The sequence below is a fragment of the Dipodomys spectabilis genome, unplaced genomic scaffold (genome assembly GCF_019054845.1).
Source record: "Dipodomys spectabilis isolate Male_0828 unplaced genomic scaffold, ASM1905484v1 ptg000002l, whole genome shotgun sequence".
Lineage (NCBI taxonomy): Eukaryota > Metazoa > Chordata > Mammalia > Rodentia > Heteromyidae > Dipodomys > Dipodomys spectabilis.
In genome coordinates this window covers 17,255,385-17,278,279 of record NW_024870679.1, presented here as the reverse complement: position 1 = coordinate 17,278,279, position 22,895 = coordinate 17,255,385, and the positions used below count along the sequence as shown (strand labels likewise).

The window sequence follows — 22,895 nt, the reverse complement described above, 5'->3', positions numbered from 1 at the left end:
CACAGGGTTGCAGGCATACCTACTCCAATTCTTCTGGAAATATATCCAGAAGTGGGATTCCTGAATCATATTGGTAATTCTATCCCATGTTGTTTTTCATAATGACTATTAATTACATTTCTACCACCAGTTCATAGGACTACCCTTTTCTCCACACCATTACCAACCTGTTATCTTTCAGCTTTTTTTGGGGGGTGGGGGGTGAGGGGAAGGGGACAGTACTGGAGCTTGAACTCAGGGCCTGGATAGTCTCTCTTCATGCTTTTTTGCTCAAAGCTAGAGCTCTACCACTTGAACCACAGCTCCACTTTTGGCTATTTTGGTAGCTAATTGGGAGATAAGAGTCACACAAACTTTCCTGCCCAAGTTGCCTTGTAACAACGATCCTCAGATCTCAGATCCTGAGTAGGTAGGATTCCAGGTATGGGCCACTGGTGCCCAGCTAAAATGTATTTTTTTATTTTAATTTTAATTTTTTGTATTATAAAGGTATATACAGAGGGGCTACAGTTACATGCCAGATAATGAATACATTTCTTTTTGAATTATGTCACCCATTCCCTCTAAAACATATTTTTTGAAGATCTTAAAGGAAGTTTGATAGAAAGTACTTTTAAATACATACCTTAAAAGTATAACTGGAAGCTAAGTAATCACTACGAAGGGGTCCCAGAAAAGAGAACACGCAAAAACAGCTGGTCAGCTGGTTTTGCCTTAGTGGGATTTTAAGTCTATCATGAAAACAACAGACAAGTTCCAATTAAGTACTACAATATATCTGAACTATACTATTTACTGAAACAAATTTCAGGAAATGGAAATGTGGTTTTTGAGTTTGTCTTTTTAAGGTGGACAAAAGACTCAGAGAGGGAGGGAGGAAGGGTGAACAAATGCAGTCATGGGATTCAATATATTCTATGTGAGAAATGAACTATTCAACTTGTGGGCAGGGACAGGATGGGGAAACTGGGGAAAAGCAAAGGAAGGGGTGACACTGTCCATAAAGGATTGTACTCATTACTTATGAAATGATTAACCCTCTGTTCAACACCCTAATAATAATAAAATTGTATTTTAAAAATAGTGTTACGGTCATCGAAACAAAGTCATGAGGAGCAGGAGGAAAAAAATGAAATGGAAATGCTATCATGGAACAAAAAAAGGACGCTAAATTGAAAAAATAAAATAAAAAAAGAACCACTAAAGAAATCTAGGCCAGGTGCTAGTGGTTCAAAACTGTAATACCAGATACTCAAAAGGTTGAGATCTGAATGAAGGTGTGAGGTTCAAAGACAGCCTTGGCAGAAAATTTGGAGATGAAATCTCCAAATTAATCAGCGAAGAGCTGGACTGATGTGGCTCAAGTGATAGAGTATAGTGGAGCAAGCTAGCCCAGCAAGTGAAAGATTCTAAATTCAAACCCTGGTAGCACAGCATACTTGTGTGCACATACACCCGTGCACACGCGCGCACACACACACATTCTCTACTAAGGAAATCTGAATCAACTATGGTAGTAGTTAATAGTACTTTGGCAGCACTAGTTCACTAATTGTAACAAATGTACCATAATAATGTAAAATAATAGCATTGAGGAAAAATAAGGAAACATAAGAACATTAAATTGTCCTCAAATTTTCTGTAAATTTACAATGTTTAAGGGTAATGCCTTTTAATTTTCTTAAATACACTGAAGAGATAAAAGTATTTTAGAAAATTAAACTGACATTTCAGAACAGGCTTCAGAGTTAATTTAAGAATTTCATATGCATGTAGAAATTAAACACCTCACTTTTATTTTTTTTTAAAGATAAGAGAGTAGGGGTTGAGTCAAATTCTCACCATGTAGTACAAGCAGGCTTCAAACTCATGATCTTCCTGCCTCCATCTCCTTAATGCTGGGATTATACTAATGTACCACAACATATGGCCAAACAGTTCATTCTTAACAAAAATAGTGGGCCAGGAAATAAAAATACTTGAGAATTTAGAAAATAGATGAGTACAAATGAAAATTAAATAATATACCAAAGTTTGTGGTATACAACAAAAGCAGTACTAAAAGCTTACATTGAAATAGAAGCCAACTCAAATCAACAACCTAAGCTTACATTTCAAAAAACCAGAAAAAGAATTAAACCAAAAGTTAGCACAAGAAAGGAAAGGACAAAGATTAAGGCACATATAAATAAAAATGATAAACCAAATTGACAAACCCCGGCTGGGAAGGTGGCTCAATGAGGCCCTGGGTTCGATTCCTCAGCACCACATAAGCCAAAAAGAAAAAAACCGGAAGTGGCGCTGTGGCTCAAGTGATAGAGCGCTAGCCTTGAGCTGAACTGCTGAAGGACAGCGAACAGGCCCAGAGTTCAGGCCCCACAAACAAACAAATTGACAAACCTTTAGAAAATGAAGAAGACAACTAAAATCAGAAATGAAAGAGGGAACACTATAACCAATGCCAAAAATATATGAGAATGTTATGAACAAGTAAACATCACCAATTTGGAAAACCTAAACAAAATGGATATATTCCTAACAACATAAAACTACCAAAACTGAATCATAAAATTAATAAATTAAACTGAACAACCGAATAATCAAAGGAAATTGGATGTGATAACACAAAAACAAACAATAACCCTTCCTAACAAATACCCAGGACTAAATGGTTTCTACAGAGAATTCTATCAAATACAAAGAATTACACTAAGCACCTTCAAATTCTTCCAAAGAATTAAAGAAATACTTCAAATTAATTCTATGAGATTAACATCATTCTGACTACAAAATCAAACAGGAAAAAAAAACCTACAAGAAGAAAACTATGGTTCAGTGTCTTTGATAAATGATGCAAAAATCCTCAAAAACAATCAACAAAACAAATCTATCAGCATTTTAAAAGGATTATACACAGTAGCCAAGAGGGTCTTACTCCAGTAAGGCAAGGATAATTCAACATACAAAAGCAATCAACATCATCAGTCCATTAATAATATGAAGGGGAAAAATAAATCCCATCACTATCTGCTGATGCACACAAAAAATGACAAAATATAACACCATTTTATCGTTAAACCACTTAACACTGTAAAAATAAAAGGAAATAACTTTAACATAATGAAAGGCCCACAAGTTAGGCAAACATATATTCATTTATTTTTATATATTCAAAGGCAAAAGAAAGATTTTCTTCTATGAAAAGAAAAAGGTAAAAATGCCCACTAACCATTTCAATTAAAAACAATACTAAAAGTTCTAACCACAATTTGGCATTCACAATTTGGAAAGGAGAAAATAAAATTATGTTTACAAATGATATAATCGTACATGAAGAAAATCCTAAATAGTCCACACAAGAAACAGTTAAAGAAATGAATTAAAACAGAACAAAAATGCAACAAAAATGACCAATCCAGAAAAAAGGAAATAATTAATTTAAAATAGCATCCAATAAAAATAAAGTACTTAGGATTTAACCCAAGAAAGTGAAATATTTGTACTACAAAAATTTATGTACTGAAATAAAGACATGAAAAAACAGATATATCCTACATTCAAGGATTCAAAGACTTAATATAGTTGTCCATCTCAAGATGTCAAAGCAATCTACAGATCAATGTAATGACTATCCAAATCCCATGAGAGTTTCCTCATGAATAGGAAAACCCATCCTTAAATTCATTTCAAGGGACCTAAAACCTCCTAGAAAAAAACATAAGGGAAAAGAATTCCTGGATATGATACCAAAGGACAACAAAAGACAATACTAACAAATAGAACTATATCAAACTTTAAAACTTCTGAACATCAATGGAAATAGTCAACAGAGTAAAATGACAACTTATGGAACGGAAAAAAATATTTGTAAACCATGTGTCTGATAAGGAGTTAGTATACAACATTATTAGGGTCTCATATTCAACCACAAAAAACAAATAACCTAATTTTAAAACTAAGAAACTTCCAAAACAATTTTAGATTTTAGAACAATTCTCCAAAGACAAGTATAAAATAAAACAAGGCAAATTTTAAAAGTTCTATAGGTGAGTATGCAATTAGCATTATCTAAAGATGTTCTGCCTCACCCATGGCTAGAGAACAACAAATCAAAACCACAATGCCTCACAACTATTAGAATGACCACTATGAAGTATATGCACACACAGACACACAGACTCTCTCTCTCTCTCTCTCTCTCTCCCTCACACACACACACACACACACACACACACACAGTAGAAGATGAAGTGTTGGTAGGTTATACAGAAACTAGAAACCTTGGTGCATTGTCAGTTAGGATATAGAATGGTGTAACCCCTCTGGAAGACAATATGGAAGTTCCAAATATTTAATATAATTATCATGTGTTCCCTCTTCCCTCACCCCTAGCCACCCCCCAACCCCAACCCCACCCTTGTACCAGGTTGAATTCATGGCCTCATGCTTGTGTTTGGTTTCCTTGTTCAACTGGCACTCCTCCAGTCTAGCTTTTTGCTAGTTTGGTTTTTTTTAATGGTGAATTTCAAGAGTTTTTATTTAAATTTTATTTTCTTGTAAAGATGCTGTACAAGAAGGGTTACAGTTACATGAGTAAGGTAATGAATACATTTGTTGTCAAACACTGTTACCCATTCTTTTGTTATTTTCCCACTATCCCTTCCCTCCCCCTTTGCTATTTTGAAGATAGTCTTCAGGACTTTTGTACCCAGATTGTTTTGAACCACAGTCCTCTGGATCCTCAGTCCTCTGAGTAGGATTACAGCAGCTTTATTTACAGTATCAACAATACAGAGGAAATCCAACTGTTCATCAATGGATAAATGGATGAGGGAAATGTAGTACTATATGCAAATGATGGAATATTACTCAGGCTTTCAAAAGTAAGAAAATCTTTAAAAAAATTTAAAAAAAAGAAAATCTTATCACATTCTTTTTATTCTTTTGTTTTGTTTTTGGTACCAGTTCTGGGGCTGGAACTCAGGGACTGGGGGTGCTGTGGAACTCAGGGACTGGGGGTGCTGTCCCTAAAGGTTATCCATCACTGTAAAAGGATGTAAAGTGACTTGACCCAATTTCCTGCCGCTGCTGTCTGTGAACCAAGATTCTCAGATCTCAACCTACTGAATAGCCAGAGTTACAGGCATAAGCCACCAGTGCCCAACAACTTAATTTTTATCAAACACTACATTTTGTTATAAGTCTTTCAAACTCAGAAATATATGCAAATTGGGCAAAATCATTTTTTCAGGTATTGTCATTCTTTTCATTTTTGGTGCAAATTTGTTCCTAGATAGAATTAAGCCATATACTAAAACTTTAGGGTTCCCCCCAAATCTATGAAAACTGCTATACAGCAATTTCCTATTTTCCTATTGTTCCCTCTATTTTTGTTAGTGGAACCGTGATTTTCCTGGAAAATTCTTACTCAACTATTAAAGCAGCACTGGTTCTAGGATCTTAGATGGAGTGAAAAATAAATGAACCCTAGGATAATCAGAATATCTTGTCTTCCTTGCAATAGAAATTGCTTCACAGATAGGAATTTAGCATACCACATGGAAGATCTCAAATGCTCAGCAAAAACTACTGAGAACTGTCTTCAGCCAAAACAATAGCTAATAAGGTCTGAGTAGCAACTGGCCATTTTTGCCACAAAGCCAAGAGAACATATTTAGGAATGAAGCAATTACATTAAAAATTCAGACCAAGAGGTAGATATATCATTCTAACATTATGATATCCACCTATCAATCCAAACATGCTAATTTAACATAGCCTTCAATAATTTCCATAATAGCTTAATAGGTAATTATCAATACTACCACTGATCCTAATAGTGACCAAAATACTGAAAACTATCAATTTGAAGGCAACAGAAAGCTAACACAACAATGACCAAGGCATGAGTCCAAGAAAGTGTAAACATGCAAACATGACTCAGCATGAGAATCTCAAATTCTAACATCTAACATGAGAATGCAAACATGAATCTAGCATGAGTCTGTAAATACAAATCTAGAAGACCAATTTATGTGCTGGGCTCTGCATTTGTCCAGGAAAAAAGACCCGAGGAGACCTCTAAGTGCTCATCAAGGGCTGTGAAGCTATGAATAAGCAGAGTATGGAGAATTGTAAACTTCCTAGGTGTTTAAGTAACCAAAGATCCTCAACAAAGACTGGGAACTCACTGGTCTCAAGCACTTTACAAATCCATCCAATCATCAGTTAACCACAAAGCTAATTGAGCAGTGACAATTCAATGGCCACATGTTACTCCCATACCAAAATCAGGGAACTATTAGAAGAAATTTACAAATAACCCATGTAAGTTAAATCATAAAAATCCTCTACATACATGTTAATCCAAAAACCTCAAATCTAAAGTGTTTTGAACATCTGTTGCTCAAGTGGAAACTCTAAATACTTCAAAATCCAAAAAATTCTGAAATCTGCAACATTTCTGGTTCCAACCATTTCAGCTATAGAATACTAACTCTGTACTCCCCTTCCTCCCCACCCACAAGGCCTCTAAATCCATGTGTCCTCCTGTCCCAATCTTCTGCACTGTTTACTCTTCATAATGCAGCATTACCATCTTTGGATCACCCTCACCATCTTCCTGGGAAATCTCCAGTCACCACTTGTATGGAATCCAGTCTCTGGGATCTTTCATCTTTGCATTTACTTGGCCACTTTGATTAAAGCCTATAACTTTATTAACTTCCTGAGACCCAGGGCATTTAATATTCCACTGCAAACTTTCCATTTTTATATAAATTCCCATATTTAACAACTTAGGAGAGTTATTCTAGAATGGCTTGAAAATAACTTTCCCCCAGGATTCAAAGGCACAATCTCACTACTGATTACTTTTCAATACTGATTTATAATCACACTTAAGGGATTGTAGGATTTTTCCTTTATTCCGAAATTTTACTTTTCATATGTTGGACTTACAAGTGTGTTTTGATTTTCTTATATTTCTCCCTTTTTACTTTTTTTTTTTTTAATCTGTCATGGGGCTTGAGCTTGGAGTCTAAGCACTGTCCCAGCACCACTTCAGTTTTCTGGTGGTTGGTTCATTGGAGGTAAGTCTCGTGGGCTTTCCTACCTGGTCTGGGTTTGAACTATGATCCTCAGATCTCAGCCTCCTAGGAGTACCTAGGATTATAGGCATGCCCAGCTTACCATCTTTCTTTTTTTGTCCTCTATGGAAGATCTTTTTCAGCCTTATTTCTCAACCTATTAAGACTATTTACCAAGAAGGCACCTGGTGGCTCATGCTACTTAATCTTTAGCTGAGATCTGAGGATTAAGGTTCAAAGCCAACCCAAGCAACAAATCTGTGAGACTCTTATCTTCAATTAACCACCAAAAAGTCAGAAGTGGAGGTATGGCTCAAGTGGTAAAGTGCTAGCCTTGAGTACAACAGCTCAGGGACAGCATCCAGGCCCTGAGTTCAAAGCCTTTGAACCAGGACCAAAAGAATTTTGTAAAAAAGAAATCTAAATTTCCTTCTATCATAAATTTTTAAGAGCTCTTGTCTATAAGCACTGCTTTTCTTGTAGTATACTCCCAAAGACCTCATTTAACGAAGTTTAGTTTTACTGTTATGTTTCTACTTCCTTCTCTCATTTTGGGCTTATTCCTCAAATATTCTCAAAGTTAGAGTGGGGTAATGATATAAAAAATTGCTTTAGAAACTATGAAAAGAATCAAGGAAAATTACTGGGGAATGCTAGCTTGGGGAGAGGAGAAGATGGGGACAAGGGAGTGTGACAGAGGAAGTGAGATTGACTGGAATACAGTATAAACATGTGGAGAAAGAACAATGACATGTCCTCCATACAACTAATAGAAGCTAATAAAAATTTTAAAGAGAAGAAACTGTACCATACTTAGAGATTGTTGGGGAGTACATGTCACCACAGTATGAGAAATCTAAGCCACTTACTTGATAAATCCTCAAGTTACTGATAGGGTTTTGTTTTGTTTTGTTCCTTATCTCCTCAATCAGTCTGCTTTGAGAGTTTTCCAAGCTCACCTCAGGGGGCAGGATCCTGACAGCCAAGATTCTCAGAACTGGGAGCAGAATCGGTTGGAGTTAATTTCCAGTTTAACACATAAATTTCTGTCCAGTTCTCGCTGATGGTGGGTTCCTTAACCTGAACTATGCCTAGTGTTCACAAGAGGTCCTACAGTTGAACACATGAGAACAAGGTAAGAAACCTTTTCCTAGCCCCACAACTGATACTTGTTATATACACTTTCAGGCAATTCTTTTTAAAGCACTCCTTCACCAATTTCTGAAGTAACTCAAATTTCAAACAAGAATAATCTTAAACCAATTCTAAGCATTCTACTGATAGTACAAGTCAGCTTTTTCTACAAAGTTAGTTACTACTACTTATTTCCCTACTACTTAGGTTTTCCTTCTGTGATGACTCTTCTTTTCTTTGTCCTTGAGACTCTGCCTTTTTGGTTTTTCCTTTTTCTTTCTTTTCTTTGTTGCTGTTGTTGTTGTGCTGGTCCTGGGGCTTGAACGTTGTCCCTGAGGTATTTTTTGCTCAAGGTAAGTACTTTATCACTTGAGCCACAGCTCCACTTCTGTCTTTGTTTGGTAGTTAATTGGAGATAATAGTCTTGTGGACTTTAGTGCCCAACAGGCTTCGAACCTTGATCCTCGGAGCTCAGCCTCCTGAGTAGCTAGGATTACAAGTGAGCCACCAGCACCTGGCCCCTTTTTCTTCCTTTTAAAAAAGCATTCTAGTGAGAAGTTGATAGCAATTAGATGGCTATTAAACCCACTATGTTTAAATGAATAGTTATCAGTTTAGATGTATCAAGTCCTCATTGCTATCTTTAAAATAATGGTTGCATGTCACAGTTGGTATGCAAGGCAAAGTCAGCAAGGACCTGAGTGGGAATTATAAACTTGGGATAGTCTGAGCAAGGCCTTCAGGAAATCTTCTATACCCATACCACTAATTCAGGGAACCGTAGTTGTCGGATGCCTCTACTTTTCACCACTCTACTGATACAGAAACCCCAAATTTCAGAGCTATGGGTCATATTTCTAATTGCCAGTGACAGTAGGGGGCAATCTATTCTATTACTTTAGCTGACTTGCTTCATGGTCATGCCCCTCTATTTTACCAGGTTCACAGAAACTCACTCTTAACATCTTTACTAACTGCAGACAGACCTACATTAACTGCAAGAATGGCTAAAATGTAAATGTATTAAGACTAACATATTACTAACAACTCAATTAAAACTCAACTTCCAAATTGCTGTCCCATGTTTTTAACTTTTAAAAAGAAGAAATAGATTTAAATTAATTACTGTTGTCACTATTTATATTTGTCTTATCTATTTGAAGGATGGTCTTTATTCATAAAAAAAATACAATACATGCACTGGTGACTCACACTTGTAATCCTAGCTTTTCAGGAAGATGAGATTTTGAGGATCACGGTTCAAAGCCAGTTGAAGCAGAAAAGTCCCCGTGAGACTCATCTCCAATTAACCACCCCAAAACTGTGGCTCAAGCGGTAGAGCACTAGCCTTGAACACAAAAGAGGCTCAAGGACAGCACCAGACCTTGAGTTCAAGCCCCAAGATCAGCAAATATTAAACTTAAATTTAAAAAATTATATGCTCTTGCCGAGCGCCAGTGGCTCACGCCTGTAATCCTAGCTACTCAGGTGGCTGAGATCTGAGGATCATGGTTCAAAGCCAGCCCGGGCAGGAAAGACCGTGAGACTCCTATCTCCAATAAACCACTAGAAAACCGGAAATGGCGCTGTAGCTCAAGTGGTAGAGCACTAGCCTTCAGCTGAAGAGCTGAGGGACAGCACCCAGGCCGAGTTCAAGCCACACGACAAATATATATATATATTATATGCTCAATGCTTATCTCAATTTTTTTTTACTTCAAAATACCTCAATTGTAGCATAACTATTGATTTTTAGTTTCAAAACAAACATATCAGGAAAAAAGCTCGTCAGTTAAGTTTTTTATGAATAAGGCAGAAGTGCCTCAGTATTTATAACTCAAGCAAGCCCTATCTCCAACCATCTTTATTGTGAATACCGAAAGATAGTAACATTGTTTTAATTTTAATTTTGGCTCTGCTTTACAAACAGGAGCCACAATACTTCACATGACTTATTTTAAAACTAACCATCTTATCTCTTGCTATACCTTCCCCCAAACACCAAGATGATCTCAAGTGGCTTTCTTCTCAGTCTCTTCTCCAAGCATCCTGTCTCTAACTACTCATCACATTTCTTCATGTAGCTATGGGGTCAATAACAATCAGTAGAATTCTTTATTCCAAATTTCTGATCCAAACTCTAGATCACTCCAGTTCATGGCACTTGATTATCAAGTTTCTTTTTTAATTATATTCACTTAAAATAGACAAAGGAAAATGCTTACACTCTACAAATCCAACCCTAAACATGGTATTTTTTTAACATCTCCTTTATTCTATTTTACTCTTTTAAGTCTCTTCTTTCCACGCAATTCATGCCCCTTAACTTTTATGTAAACTTATTTTTGCCAAGCTTTATTAATCCATTCTTACAAAAAAGCATTCATATTATATCCTATGTCAGTTCAATACCTCAAATGTATTGTAATTTAGTGTTCAAGTTATTTCTTAACAGTATCAGTTCCTTGGAAAAGGAGCCATATCCTATTCCAGTTGGGCAATTCTACCTATGGTAAAAGTTCCAACTTGGTTTAATTGACGCAACAAAAACAAGTTAAGGAAATACAATCACAGAAACAAGATTTTTCTGTATGTTAAAGGTCAAATCTCTCAAAACCACATTTAAATATGGCTTCAAAACATGAAAACATAATCCATTCTTTTTTTTTTTTTTTGGTCCAGTTGTGGGGCCTGAACTCTGGGCCTGGGCACTGTCCCTCAGCTCTTCAGCTCAAGGCTAGTGCTCTACCACTTGATTTACAGCGCCACTTCCGGCTTTTTTCTTTTTGCTTATGTGGTGCTGAGGAATCGAACCCAGGGCCTCAAGCATGCAAGGCAAGTGCTCTACCACTGAGCCACCTTCCCAGCCCCACATAATCCATTCTTAAATGAACTTTTCTAGGCACAGAAGTCTGTTCTTAAAATAGTAACATTCTAATTGTTTTTGCCCCCAAAAGCTACATATAAAATATTAATACTTTGGAGACAGAAGAATACTTTTGCATTGCCTTCTCTACTTCAAAAAGCTATCATAAGAAAAGTTGAGATGAGATTTGTTATTTCTTCAAGACAACTTTAAAATTCTTGAAGCAATAATGTATTAGAACAACCTGCTCCAATGACAAAATTTTTTCTATGGGGTAAAAATTTCATTAGCTCAAAAATATTCATAACCCAAATAGTAATGAGAAAATATTTTCATGGTAATTTCTTTTTTTTTTTTTGGGTCCGGTCGTGGGGCTTGAACTCTGGGCCTGGGTGCTGTCCCTCAGCTCTTCAGCTCAAGGCTAGCGCTCTACCACTTGAGTCACAGCACCACTTCCGGCTTTTTTCCTTTTTTGCTTGTGTGGTGCTGAGGAATGGAACCCAGGGCCTCAGGCATGCAAGGCAAGCGCTCTACCACTGAGCCAACTTCCCAGCCCTTCATGGTAATTTCTGTACAGTATATAAAACATATCCATTCTTCAAAATTAGATAGTGTGAAGACATGTATTTTCAGTATGTACATTTGTAACATACAAGTAATACACATTTCTGAAAGAAATCTTTTCTCTCCAAAGTACCACTTAATTATATATAAGGCCTCCATTGATCTGTTTAGTGAACTACAAATGGCATAATTACTAATTACAGTGTGTGTGAGGGGGTACTACTTCAAGAATCATGATCCAATGATCCCATTTCAATTCTCATTTGATGAAGTCTCCTTCACGGGCTTTAGCAATTCAAACTCCTGTGTAGCCATCTGTACAAAAAATAATTTAGTCATTTGTACATTAAAAGGCATCAAAATCTGTTGAGAGGTAGATATTTAACTGTAAAAAGAGGACATCACTTTATTCCTACCTCTATATTCCTCATAAGAAATACTCAAATACCTTATTAATCAACTTGAAATACCTGAAAACTACCACTCATAATGCCTAGAAGCTACTATTAAAGAGGCCCAAAAGGCATCTAGAGAAGGAGGCAAGCCCTCCTCCACACACTCCTTGGCTGCATGCCTTACCAATAATGTCATGAAAAGCCAGCCAGACAATGATGTTATCTGGGGGGAAGCAACTCCAATCTCTGCATTCTAACCAAGTTTTCTGGTCATAAAACCAACCTTTAAAAAGTTACCATTAATGAAAACTAAGAAGCCCCTATCCAATCTTGACATAAACCACACTGGAAAAAAAAAAAAAAAAAAACCAGAAGAGCCACAGTATCAATAATCATCTACTTTACCCCAAAATTGACACTTTTTAACTTTGGTATTTGTTCCAGCATTTTTCTAACTCTGCACCAACTAACTGAAGAATCAGTGACACTCCAATATATATTTATTGTCTGTTCACCACACATACATGCACACCAAACCAAAATTATCCAACTGTATTCAAGTCATTATATTACCTGGCTTTGATGTCTAACTATTACTTTAATTCTCATTAATTCCTTAAAAGATTATTCTTCTCAAGCATTTGGTTTTCTCAGCCATCCTTTTAAGATTCAATTTTATTCCCATTAATCCTTGCTCCATACTCCTAAAAAAAGACTGTCAGTCCCTGCATTATCCAATACAGTAACTTCGTGGCTACTGAACTAAAGTCTGGCTAGTTTGAACTTTGAATTATTCTTTTAATAACAATGGATTTTGAAACATGAAAGGGGGAGGGAGAAGGTAAATATACTGTGTGTTAAAACATTTCAGGTACACTGAGTTAACAAAGGTATTAATACAATTTCAGCTATTCTTTTTGAAATGTGGCTATAGAAATTTGAAACTGTGCCAGGTGCCTGCAATCCTAGTTACTCAGGAGGTTGAGATCTGATGATTGCGGTTCAAAGCCAGTCCCAGGAGGAAAAGTCTGTGAAACATTTCCAATTAATCACCAAGAAGCCTTAAGTGGAGCTGTGGAACAAGTAGTAGAGTGCTAACCTTGAGCACAAAAGCTCAGGGACAATGCCAAGTCCCTGAGTTCAAGCTCCAAGACTGGCACTGGAAAAAAGAAGTTCAAATTTGTGGATGAATTCATATTTCTATTGAGCAGTGCTGGTATATACGATCTATTTATAAATGACTCAAATTATTTTTTGACAAAAAGTTTATATTTTTGGCATTCAACATTTTAAAATATGTATACATTTTAGAAAGGCTGAGCTAATTATGTATTACTTCATGTATTTATTATTTTTGTGGTAAAAACAGTATACTCTGACTTTTTAATAACATTAAATGCAATCATGGTTATCTTAGAATATATACCAAAAACAAAAATATTAAGAATGTAGAAGTCAATATTAAGCTATTCTTTTGAAAATGTTACTAAGAACTACTGGTAACTAAATAAGATTTAAATATTCATTAGTTGTTGTTGGGTTTTTTGGACGAAGTCTTCAACAGAGGGCCTCTAAGTCACTCAGATTATGTTGGTGCTCTACCAACTGAGCATACCTTCAGACCTACTTTTTGCTGGGTTTTTTTGGGGTTTTTTTTGGGTCTGGTCGTGGGGCCTGAACTCTGGGCCTGGGCGCTGTCCCTCAACTCTTCAGCTCAAGGCTAGCGCTCTACCACTTGAGCCACAGCATCACTTCCGTCTTTTTTCTTTTTGCTTATGTGGTGCTGAGGAATCGAACCCAGGGCCTCAGGCATGCAAGGCAAGCGCTCTACCACTGAGCCACCTTCCCAGCTTTGCTGGTTATTTTGGAGTTAGGAGTCTCACAGACTTTTCTGCCCAGGATGGCTTCACATTATGATACTCTGGATATCAAGCCTTCTAAGTAGCTAGGATTGCAGGCATGAGCCAATGGCATATGGCTTATGTGCCCATATAATTTCAAAGGCTACAAATAAAATTGACTTTTAGCTAAACACTGGGGGTTCACACCAGTAATTGTACTCAAAAGACTTATATCTGAGGAACAAGGTTTGAAGCTAGCCAGGGAAGGAAGGTCTATGTGATTCTTATCTCCACTTAGCCACCAAAAAGACTGAAGTGGAGCTGTGGCTCAAGTGGTAGAATACTAGCCGTGAGGGAAAAAAGCTGAAGAACAGTACCTTGGCCCTGAGTTCAAGCCTAGGACCAGCACAAAGAAAACAAAATGCAGGAATGGTGTTGTCTCATCATGCCCCACCTATTTTTAACATCATTTTAATGGCTTTCAATGTTAAGGTATTTCAAAGTATAAAAATTAAAAATTTCAGATGGCTATAAAACAATGTCATCTACATTTTACTTACATTCAATACTAATGTCCAGCCAGATAGAACAGAGAACATAAACTTGTTGTAATTCTAATGCACTAGGAACTCATTCTCATTAAGCTTGTTTTTTTTTTTCCATCTTAGTCACTCAATAAAGAAAAAGCAGCTTCTATTTGGACCAATATCACTGTACCAACGTCCAGCAGCTAAGACAAAGAGCCTTTATATGGTGTTATGAATAAACAATATGAGCAGTAAGACACTATTTGAAGTAAGAGTAGGCAGAAAAATGTTTTCATAATGCTAAGATTTAAAACCAGGGGACAGACCTTTCTAACTATCTAATCAGGTAGATGTACAGATATAGAAAGATAAGGAAGCAGAATATAAAAGGTTCATCTTCACGCTGGGCGCTGGTGGCTCACGCCTGTAATCCTAGCTACTCAGGAGGCTGAGATCTGAGGATCGCGGTTCAAAGCCAGCCCGGGCAGGAGAGACCGTGAGACTCCTATCTCCAATAAACCACCAGAAAACCGGAAGTGGCGCTGTAGCTCAAGTGGTAGAGCGCTCGCCTTGAGCTGAAGAGCTGAGGGACAGCGCCCAGGCCCAGAGTTCAAGCCCCACAACCGACAAAAAAAAAAAAAAAGGTTCATCTTCAGAATCAGGATACAGCTAGGTTTAAATCTGGATGTTCTAGTTTACTATTTATATGATCTGAGTTTGAAATGTTTCCTTATGTGTAAAATGAGCATATACACCTCACAGCATCATTATAAGGAGCAAATAGCAGATATTTCAATTATATAATTTAATTTGACAATGTCATCTCCTTTTCATTCTGATTAAATAATAGTGTAAAATTATGGGTAACTCCCCCATTTTATACATAAATGATTAGCATATTATACTCATATACCTCATGTGAATTTAAAATTATTTTTACTAGCTACTTTTTACAATGTTATTAAAAACTTAAGATTAGTTTGTTGTAGAAAAGGCAGGTAGTAGAAAATTAAAGAGGGGAAAAAGGTAACATTTATGCCAGCAAAGAAGTACATGGGCAAGTGTTATGAGCGGAAAGAGAACACCCACAGACACAAAAGAAATCAGTAAAAGGGAATACCGTTGGGGGGAAATTTTCCCCAACTCAGACTACTGACTGAAAATAACACATTCTCCACTCTAATCTAGCTACTGTGCCAGCCATTCCTCACTCTTCTCTGCTACTAATGGCTACCATCGTCGTGGTCAAAAACTTAACAGAGGCTAAGGAAGTTTAAAATGTTGTAATGAAGACAAATTAACACCTGACTGGTAAGTAACTTCACTAAAAGCCCTCAATCCCAGGTACAATCCACTTACCCCTGAATCATTAAATGGAAAGTACTCATAAAATATTTAACCTAGCTGCATGTCTTGCCTTAGAATCAGAGAGCCCACTTTGATGCCAGCCTCATTTCCTTTACAACAATGTCATCTTTGTAGACATGACCTCAAAACTGGGACAATAGAAAAAGCGCCCAATTCCCAAATACATTCGGTGAAAACTTCAAGTTACTATAGAAAAAAAATGACAATAACTTATTATTTTTAATAGCTGACATTTATTTAGTATTTACTGTGTACTACAAAGAACTGTACATAAATTCTACAACATGAACCCAATACTTCCAACATGGCATTACCATTAAATGCATTTGTTTATAGCTCACATGGCTAAAACTGAACAGCTTTACTTTTAAACCTTATTCCTTTCTGCCTCTTTATACATGTGAAATTACATATGCAACTGTGCTTCTACACATATACAGATAACAAACTGAGTTCTCACTATTCAGCAAATCAATAGTGAGCAAAGGCATTTAGTTCCACTTTTAGCAAGGCAGCTGTCTACCTCCACAACCCACCCATCTGCAAACTCGGGATCACTCCTGCAATAAATGGTGCTTAAAAGTACTGGTTAAGCCAGGTGCCGGTGGCACACACCTGTCATCCTACTTACTCAGGAGGCTGAGATCTGAGGATCACAGTTCAAAGCCAGCCCAGGCAGGAAAATCCATGAGACTCCAATTAACCACCAGAAAGGGTTACTGTGGCTCAAGTGGTAGAGCACTCGCCTTGAGCTGAAAAGCTCAGGGACAGCGCCCAGACCCAGAGTTCAAGCCCCACAACTAACCGACCAAAAAAAAAAAAAGTACTGGTCACATTGAACATCATCTTCAAGAAACCTGTAATACATATGTGCACACATGAAGCTTCTAAATATAACAATAAATACCATGGAAGATTAAAATACTGATCTTTTTAAAAAGCTAGACAAATAATTGTCTGTCTGGCTAACAAGTTTATCTGGTACAAGAAGTATTCACAGGTTTGGGACTATAGCTCAATGGTAGGGGTATTCAGCAAATTCTAGACTAGGGGTTCATCCTCAGTCCCCACTCCCACACTGCAAAAAAAAAAAAAAGTCTCTCCCATACTTCTTTTCCCCATTTAAATACTTCCTGAAGAAAGCGTACTACACAAATCTGTATCACTCTAACCAACTACAGCCAATTCTGCCAGAATCTAGTAAAAGTCAATTTTATAGAACTAATCACTTACCTATACTTTTATGAAATACCAAAAATGCAAGAATCCTGAATGAAATGAGAAGACCACGGGTACAGACATGCAAGAGGTAGGAAGACTAGTAGGAGGAGAGTGGAAATTTCTAGAAAAGCCAACCCTAATACAGTGTCACTTTCCCTTACCAAGAGAAGTATGCTCTGCTACTGCTTCTGCTTTAGTAGGCGCCTCCTTTTTCTCTTGAAATCCTCTGCTTTTCTCCTGTGAAGTCACCTCATAGGACTTTTCTGTTTTTCTTGGTAAGATTTCTCAAGTGTCAAAAGGGTCTCCTTTTTGTTGTTGTTTTTAATTCTGGAGACAGAGTCTCTCTGTGGTCCAGGATGGCCACAAACTCAAGATCCTCCTGCCTCAGCCCCCCCAATGATGGGATCACAGGTGTACACCCCAACATCTAGCTTATCTCTAATCTCAAAGGATTTGTTTAAAATTTTAAAATGCAAAAGCATACTAACTCATCATCAACACAACTCAACTTTGACAGATGAGAAATTAAAGAGTAGCTGGGAGCTGGTGGCTCATGCCTATAATCCTAACTACTTAGAAAAGACTGAGATCTGAGGATCATGGTTCAGAGTCAGCCCAGGCAGGAAAGTCTATAAGATTCTTAACTCCAATTAAAAAGCAGGAAGTAGAGTAGTGGCTCAAGTGGTAGAGTACTAGCCTTAAGCAAAAAAGCTCAAGGACAGGGTCTAGGCCTTGAGTTCAAGCCAAGGACAATGAAAAAAGGAAAGAAAGGGGATAGGGGGAGAGAAAAGAGAAAAAAGGGAGGGAAGAAGGGAGGGATAGGAAAGGACAAGAAAGGAAGGAAAGGATGAACAACTGAGGCCTTAAGAGAAGAAAAGACATCCTTTCAAAGTGGACTCCAGCTCCCAGAAAAAAAGGCTGGAATGATCGGGTGTCCCATTACCTTTTAGGTCTAATGCAATACTTGTTTGTTTCTTTAAAGACAGGGAAGAGGAAAATACTTTAGCTAACCAGCAGGGTGAGCTAGTGATAGAATCAATTTGAGGATTTACAAATTCCTCAAAATTCAATGGTATAAATGGTTGGCACTATTTAAAATAGCTAGTTACCTCTAATTAACTTTAAGAAATACCACTTCTGAAGTATTTCCATTAAAGCAACACCTGTTAACTTTGCTCTATACTTAGGTTAAACATGAAAAATAGTAAAACATTGAGTATCCAAACCATAGAATCATTCATTCTCATGCTTTTTTTTTACAAGGCTAATGATTTTTTTTTTAAAGACAACACTTTTTTAACAAGTTTGCTAGAACTAAGTGTACTATAAATTAAGGTTAGATATTTCAAAATGTCAATTTCTAGATATGCTACAAGTGCCTTACCACCTGATTGAAAAGAAAACCTAAGTATTCTCACAGAATAAGATCTATTCTCATTCCTATTCATGTCCGAAGTAAATGGAACCAAATAATCCTTAAGGATGCCAGATAGACCTGAATGTTCTCTGAAGGGTCTTCACCATGTTGTGACTCTCCCTGAATCTTTCTTTTCCCCTTCTTCTACCCATTAATCTCAATTCAACCCAAACTCTTTCCCATACCTTGAATGACAAATTAAACTTCGAAAAAGCACTTAAGATTTCCAAGTGACAGATTCACTGTGTAATTACAAATAACCTCAAAGTAACTTTATCAGGAGCTGGGAAGGTGGCTTAGTGGTAAAGTACTTGCCTCGAATTCATGAGGCCCTAGGTTCGACTCCTTGACACCACATACACAGAAAAAGCTGGAAGTGGGCACTGTGAGCTCAAGAGGTAGAGCACTAGCCTTGAGCTGAAGAGCTCAGGGACAGCGCCCAGGCCGAGTTCAAGCTCCACGACCAACAACAACAAAAAAAGTAACTTTATGAGAAGACAAAGTGTAATTAAATCTACTCACACAGTGTTGAAAATTATGAGCTATCTTATCTACTTAGGAAACTCAACAATTTAAAAGCACTTAAAATAATGCAGAACCTCCAAACAAATTTAACTGTTTTTGTCAAATTTTACATGGAAAACACATCACTGTAGGATCCCATCTTACATATTACTATTTGCTGAATTTCCTAACAGAGTTGAGTAGCAAATAGTAGTGCACAAGTAATTTCAGTCTGAATGGCATGTTTATTTTCCACCCTAACCACCATCACAAAATGAAAGGTACCAGGCACCACTGTTTTCAGTGTTTATCTCTTCTCTTCCTTAGTGGCTGGTAATAACAGCAGTTACTTTCGACTTTCAAAGATTATCAAGTGCTTAGATGTTTCTTTAATTTTTATATTTCTAGGTCAAATATGCTATTGGAAAATTTCACAACTCATAAACAACAGTGATTTGGCAGTATTTAATTAACAAGTATTTCTCAGTAACTGTTTTTTTTTAAACCATTATAAGTAGTAAATATTCACCTCACCCCAGCAATATTACAAATAAACGATGGGACAGATGTTGATAGAAAATTTTCCATTATGCCACCAACTTAGTTGTCCTCAATGTACTGAAGAGGAACTAAGTAGAGTCCTTCCACTATGAAATTGTACCATTGTACTAATATTAATAGATCCTCTACTCAACTAACAAGACTGTCCTCTCTCTAAAGAAAAAGCTTGAAAAAGGAAAATATATACCTTTAAAAAAAAAGAAGTGGAAGTCATAAGTAATGAAAAGTTCAAACGTCATTCTGAACATAGAAAATCTAAGGGATCTAAATAATATTAGCCATTCATATTTCACTTGTTAAAATATAGCTAAACTAAAACCTCAATCTTAACACTAACTTCTCATGAAACCTACCAAGACACAATACTGCAGACATTAAGTTTCCTGGAGATTTACAAATGGCACTGAAGGCAAAGAAGTTGTTTCCTTTCTTTGAGGAAATTTAGTTGCTTGGGGGTTTTTCCTTTTTTTAATGTTTCTTTCTTACAGTACTCAATAATGTAACTACATCTCTGCAGTGGGAATAAACTACTGCAAAGAAGCAAATCTAATTCATCACCCAGGTTCAATAAAATTGGCATTAGGACTGGCCAGACAGATATGTTTGGGTATTTCTGTTGAAATTTATTAACTTGCTTACAGAAGGAGATCCCTGTTTCAGGTCCCTAATTGGTTGCGTATACCCTCCCCCACCTCGTTGAGTTTAATGACCACACAAAATCTGAAGTCTAAAATACGAAAAAGTTTTTATAACAACTACATGTAAATCAAATAGCACGTCAAACCGTTCAAGCCAAAAACTTTCTCTCTTTTTCTGTCCACTAATGGTGGCTTAAAACCACGGATGGATCCCAAGTCGTCTGTGGCCCGTCTGGTAACCAGAAACCTTTTAAAGCTCCACCAACTAAGTTTCCAATCACTGAGAAGGAGGGTCTGTCTGGGGCAACTCATCTTCGGGTTTTCGCACACCTGCATTTTCCTCTGGCTGAGATTAAGCTCCCAGGGACACACAAAAAGGCCAGGGAGTCAGACCTGGAGAGGCAAAAAGCTTTAGCTGGACACCCACCAGAGCCCGGGAAACCCCAACACGGCGAGCTCATTTACCTCTGGCGGCGGTGCGGTGGCTCCCAGGCACCTAGCGGGCCCGAGCAGCTGCGGGGCGGGACGGGACGGGACGGGACAGGACGGAGGTGGGGAAGGGGGGGGTGACTGGATCGGGGCCGCCGCCCGGGGGAGGGGTGCGTGTAGTTCGGACCGGGGCCGGCGCAGGGGCCGGGGCTGAGTAGCCGCCCGGGAGCGGGGCGCACGGGTGGATGACGGCTCCCCCCACCGACCGCCCCGTTACTCGGGAGTCAGAGCACCGCCATGGCGCCCGCCACAGGCTCCCCGGGCCGCCCGACCTCGGCCCCTTCCCGCGGGCGCGCACGGGCCGCTCGGCTCCGGGTGACTCGAGAGATTTCCCCACCACCACCACCCCTACGTCCAGGGCCCGGCCCGGCGCCTTTGTGTCCGCTGCCTCGGGCGCCTCCGACGGCCGCGGCCGCCCGCCCTCCCCCGCCCGCGCCTCTCCGCCCCCCCCCCCCCGCCGGTCCCGCCCCGCGGCGGCCGCCGCCGCTCACCTCAGGCTCCGCGGCCCCCCGCGGCCGCCGCCGCCGCCGCCGCCGCCTCCCCGAACCCGGGGCCCGGGCTCCCGGTGCGGCACCAACTCCGCCTCCTCGGCCGCCGCCGCCATCTTAGCCTGTGCGGCAAAAGGCGTCCTTTTGGATGGTGGGGACCCAGCCCAGGGCGTAGCTCCCCGGGCCCGGGCGCCGCGGGCCGGGTCCCCCCGCCCCGAGCGCCGCCGCCACCCTCAGCCCCGCCGCCGCCAACCCGCCCCCCGAGGCCCGAAAACCCCCGTCCGGGCCCCCGGCGAATCCAACCAAATCACCCCCGAAACTCACAGTTTGGTGCCGTGTGCGTCAAACCGGGGCGACGTTGGGAGCGCGCGGCGTCCCCGCGTCACGCGCCGCTCCGTGCGCGGCTCGGCTCCGCGGCCCCCTCCGCGCCCGCCTGGGCCCGGCTCCCACGGCGCAGGCGCGCGGCTTTCCCGCCTCGGCCGCCCCGCGGGCCGCGGGGGTGGCGGCGCGGCGCGGCGTGGTTTCCCCGGGCCAATTAGGACCCACTGGGGGCGGGGAGGAAGGGGCGCCCCTGGGGCACCGTAGTGCCCGGGCTGGGGGTGGGGGGGAGTGGGGCCGCCCCCTCCCCCGCGGCTGGCCGGGACCACTCCCCTCCTGGGGCCGTTCCCGCCCCCGGAGTGAGCACGTTCCAAATATGGTGGTGACCCAACTCTGGAAGACCCGGACACCGGGCATGCCCGGGCCCTTTAAGGTGCAGCAGGCCTCGCCTCTGCTTTTCCACCACCAGTTGGCACAGAGGCCTTTTCTTTTCCAACAGCTGGAGATGGCAGTGGGTGCCAGGCAAAGGGGGAGGTTTGAGGGTCTTAAGGGGACCCATTGGGCCTACAGAGGATGGCCAGGCAGTGTGGCAATCTCCAGGAGCCTGCTGGGGAGAATGCTGATCCTGACCCTAAAAGATGGCCGTGGATCCGGCGAGGACACTTATATTAGGGTTCTCCCAGTTAAAGTTATACCAGAAGCTTCTGAGATGCCAGTGAACTCTTCCCGAGAAGCCCTAGAGGATCCTGGAATTCTCCCTTTCTTCACAGGCATCAACCACAGCCTGCTGAGGGCTGAGAGGCAGCCCTGCTGGCCTGTGACCCCCACCTCCACCCCCCGAGATCTTGAATCAGGCCTTCATCAACCCTTTGGCTTCTTGGAATCTCATATTTTTCTCCTGGAGAACTCAAGACGTGTTCATTCGTTGAGCAGCCATCATGAACCATGATCCTCCAATCCCACTACCGCTATTGGTATTCAGAATGAGAAACAGTCTCGTGTCAAGGAGAGTGCCTCCATCAGCATCAGAGGCCAGCATGGATTCCATCGAACAGATTCCACTGAGCAATATTCAGTGCAGAACACTGGCTAATCATAGTAACAATTGAGTTTGTGCTATTATGTACCAAGCATTATTTTTCAACTTCTTTAATTTCATTGCAACCCAATGTGGCAAAGAGAGGTTGGGTCATTTTCTCAGAATCCTGCAGTTCTTTGGGCTCTTTTCCAAATACAGATTGCCTTCAGTATGTAGACAAATGAGTGGTGCCTGTTCCCCTCATCCCCCTGCTCCTTAGATCATTTCATTTGCAGAATCCACTAAAATTGGACATTCACTTGAGGGAACAGATGATACTGTACGAAATGAAATGTATTTATTACATGACTTGTGTATATGTAACCCCTTCATACATCACCTCTATTATAACAAAAAAGTGAAAAAATACTGGACAGTCTCTCTTTACTCTTGGACTG

The 22,895-nt window shown here is 39.8% G+C and overlaps 1 protein-coding gene across 5 annotated transcripts in view; it reads right to left on the bottom strand.

Moving 5' to 3' along the window:
* The window catches only part of Znf644 (zinc finger protein 644), a 78,594-nt gene extending 57,072 nt beyond the window's left edge, over positions 1 to 21,522 (bottom strand). For 4 of the 5 annotated variants that reach the window (XM_042674948.1, XM_042674969.1, XM_042674961.1 and 1 more), the window contains exon 1: positions 21,426 to 21,522. The gene's annotated coding sequence lies outside the window, so the exon portion shown is untranslated. Of the gene's footprint in view, positions 1 to 20,454; positions 20,518 to 21,425 lie in introns of those variants that run through there. The other variant, XM_042674954.1, reaches the window with a different exon arrangement.
* Positions 21,523 to 22,895: the final 1,373 nt, after the last annotated feature.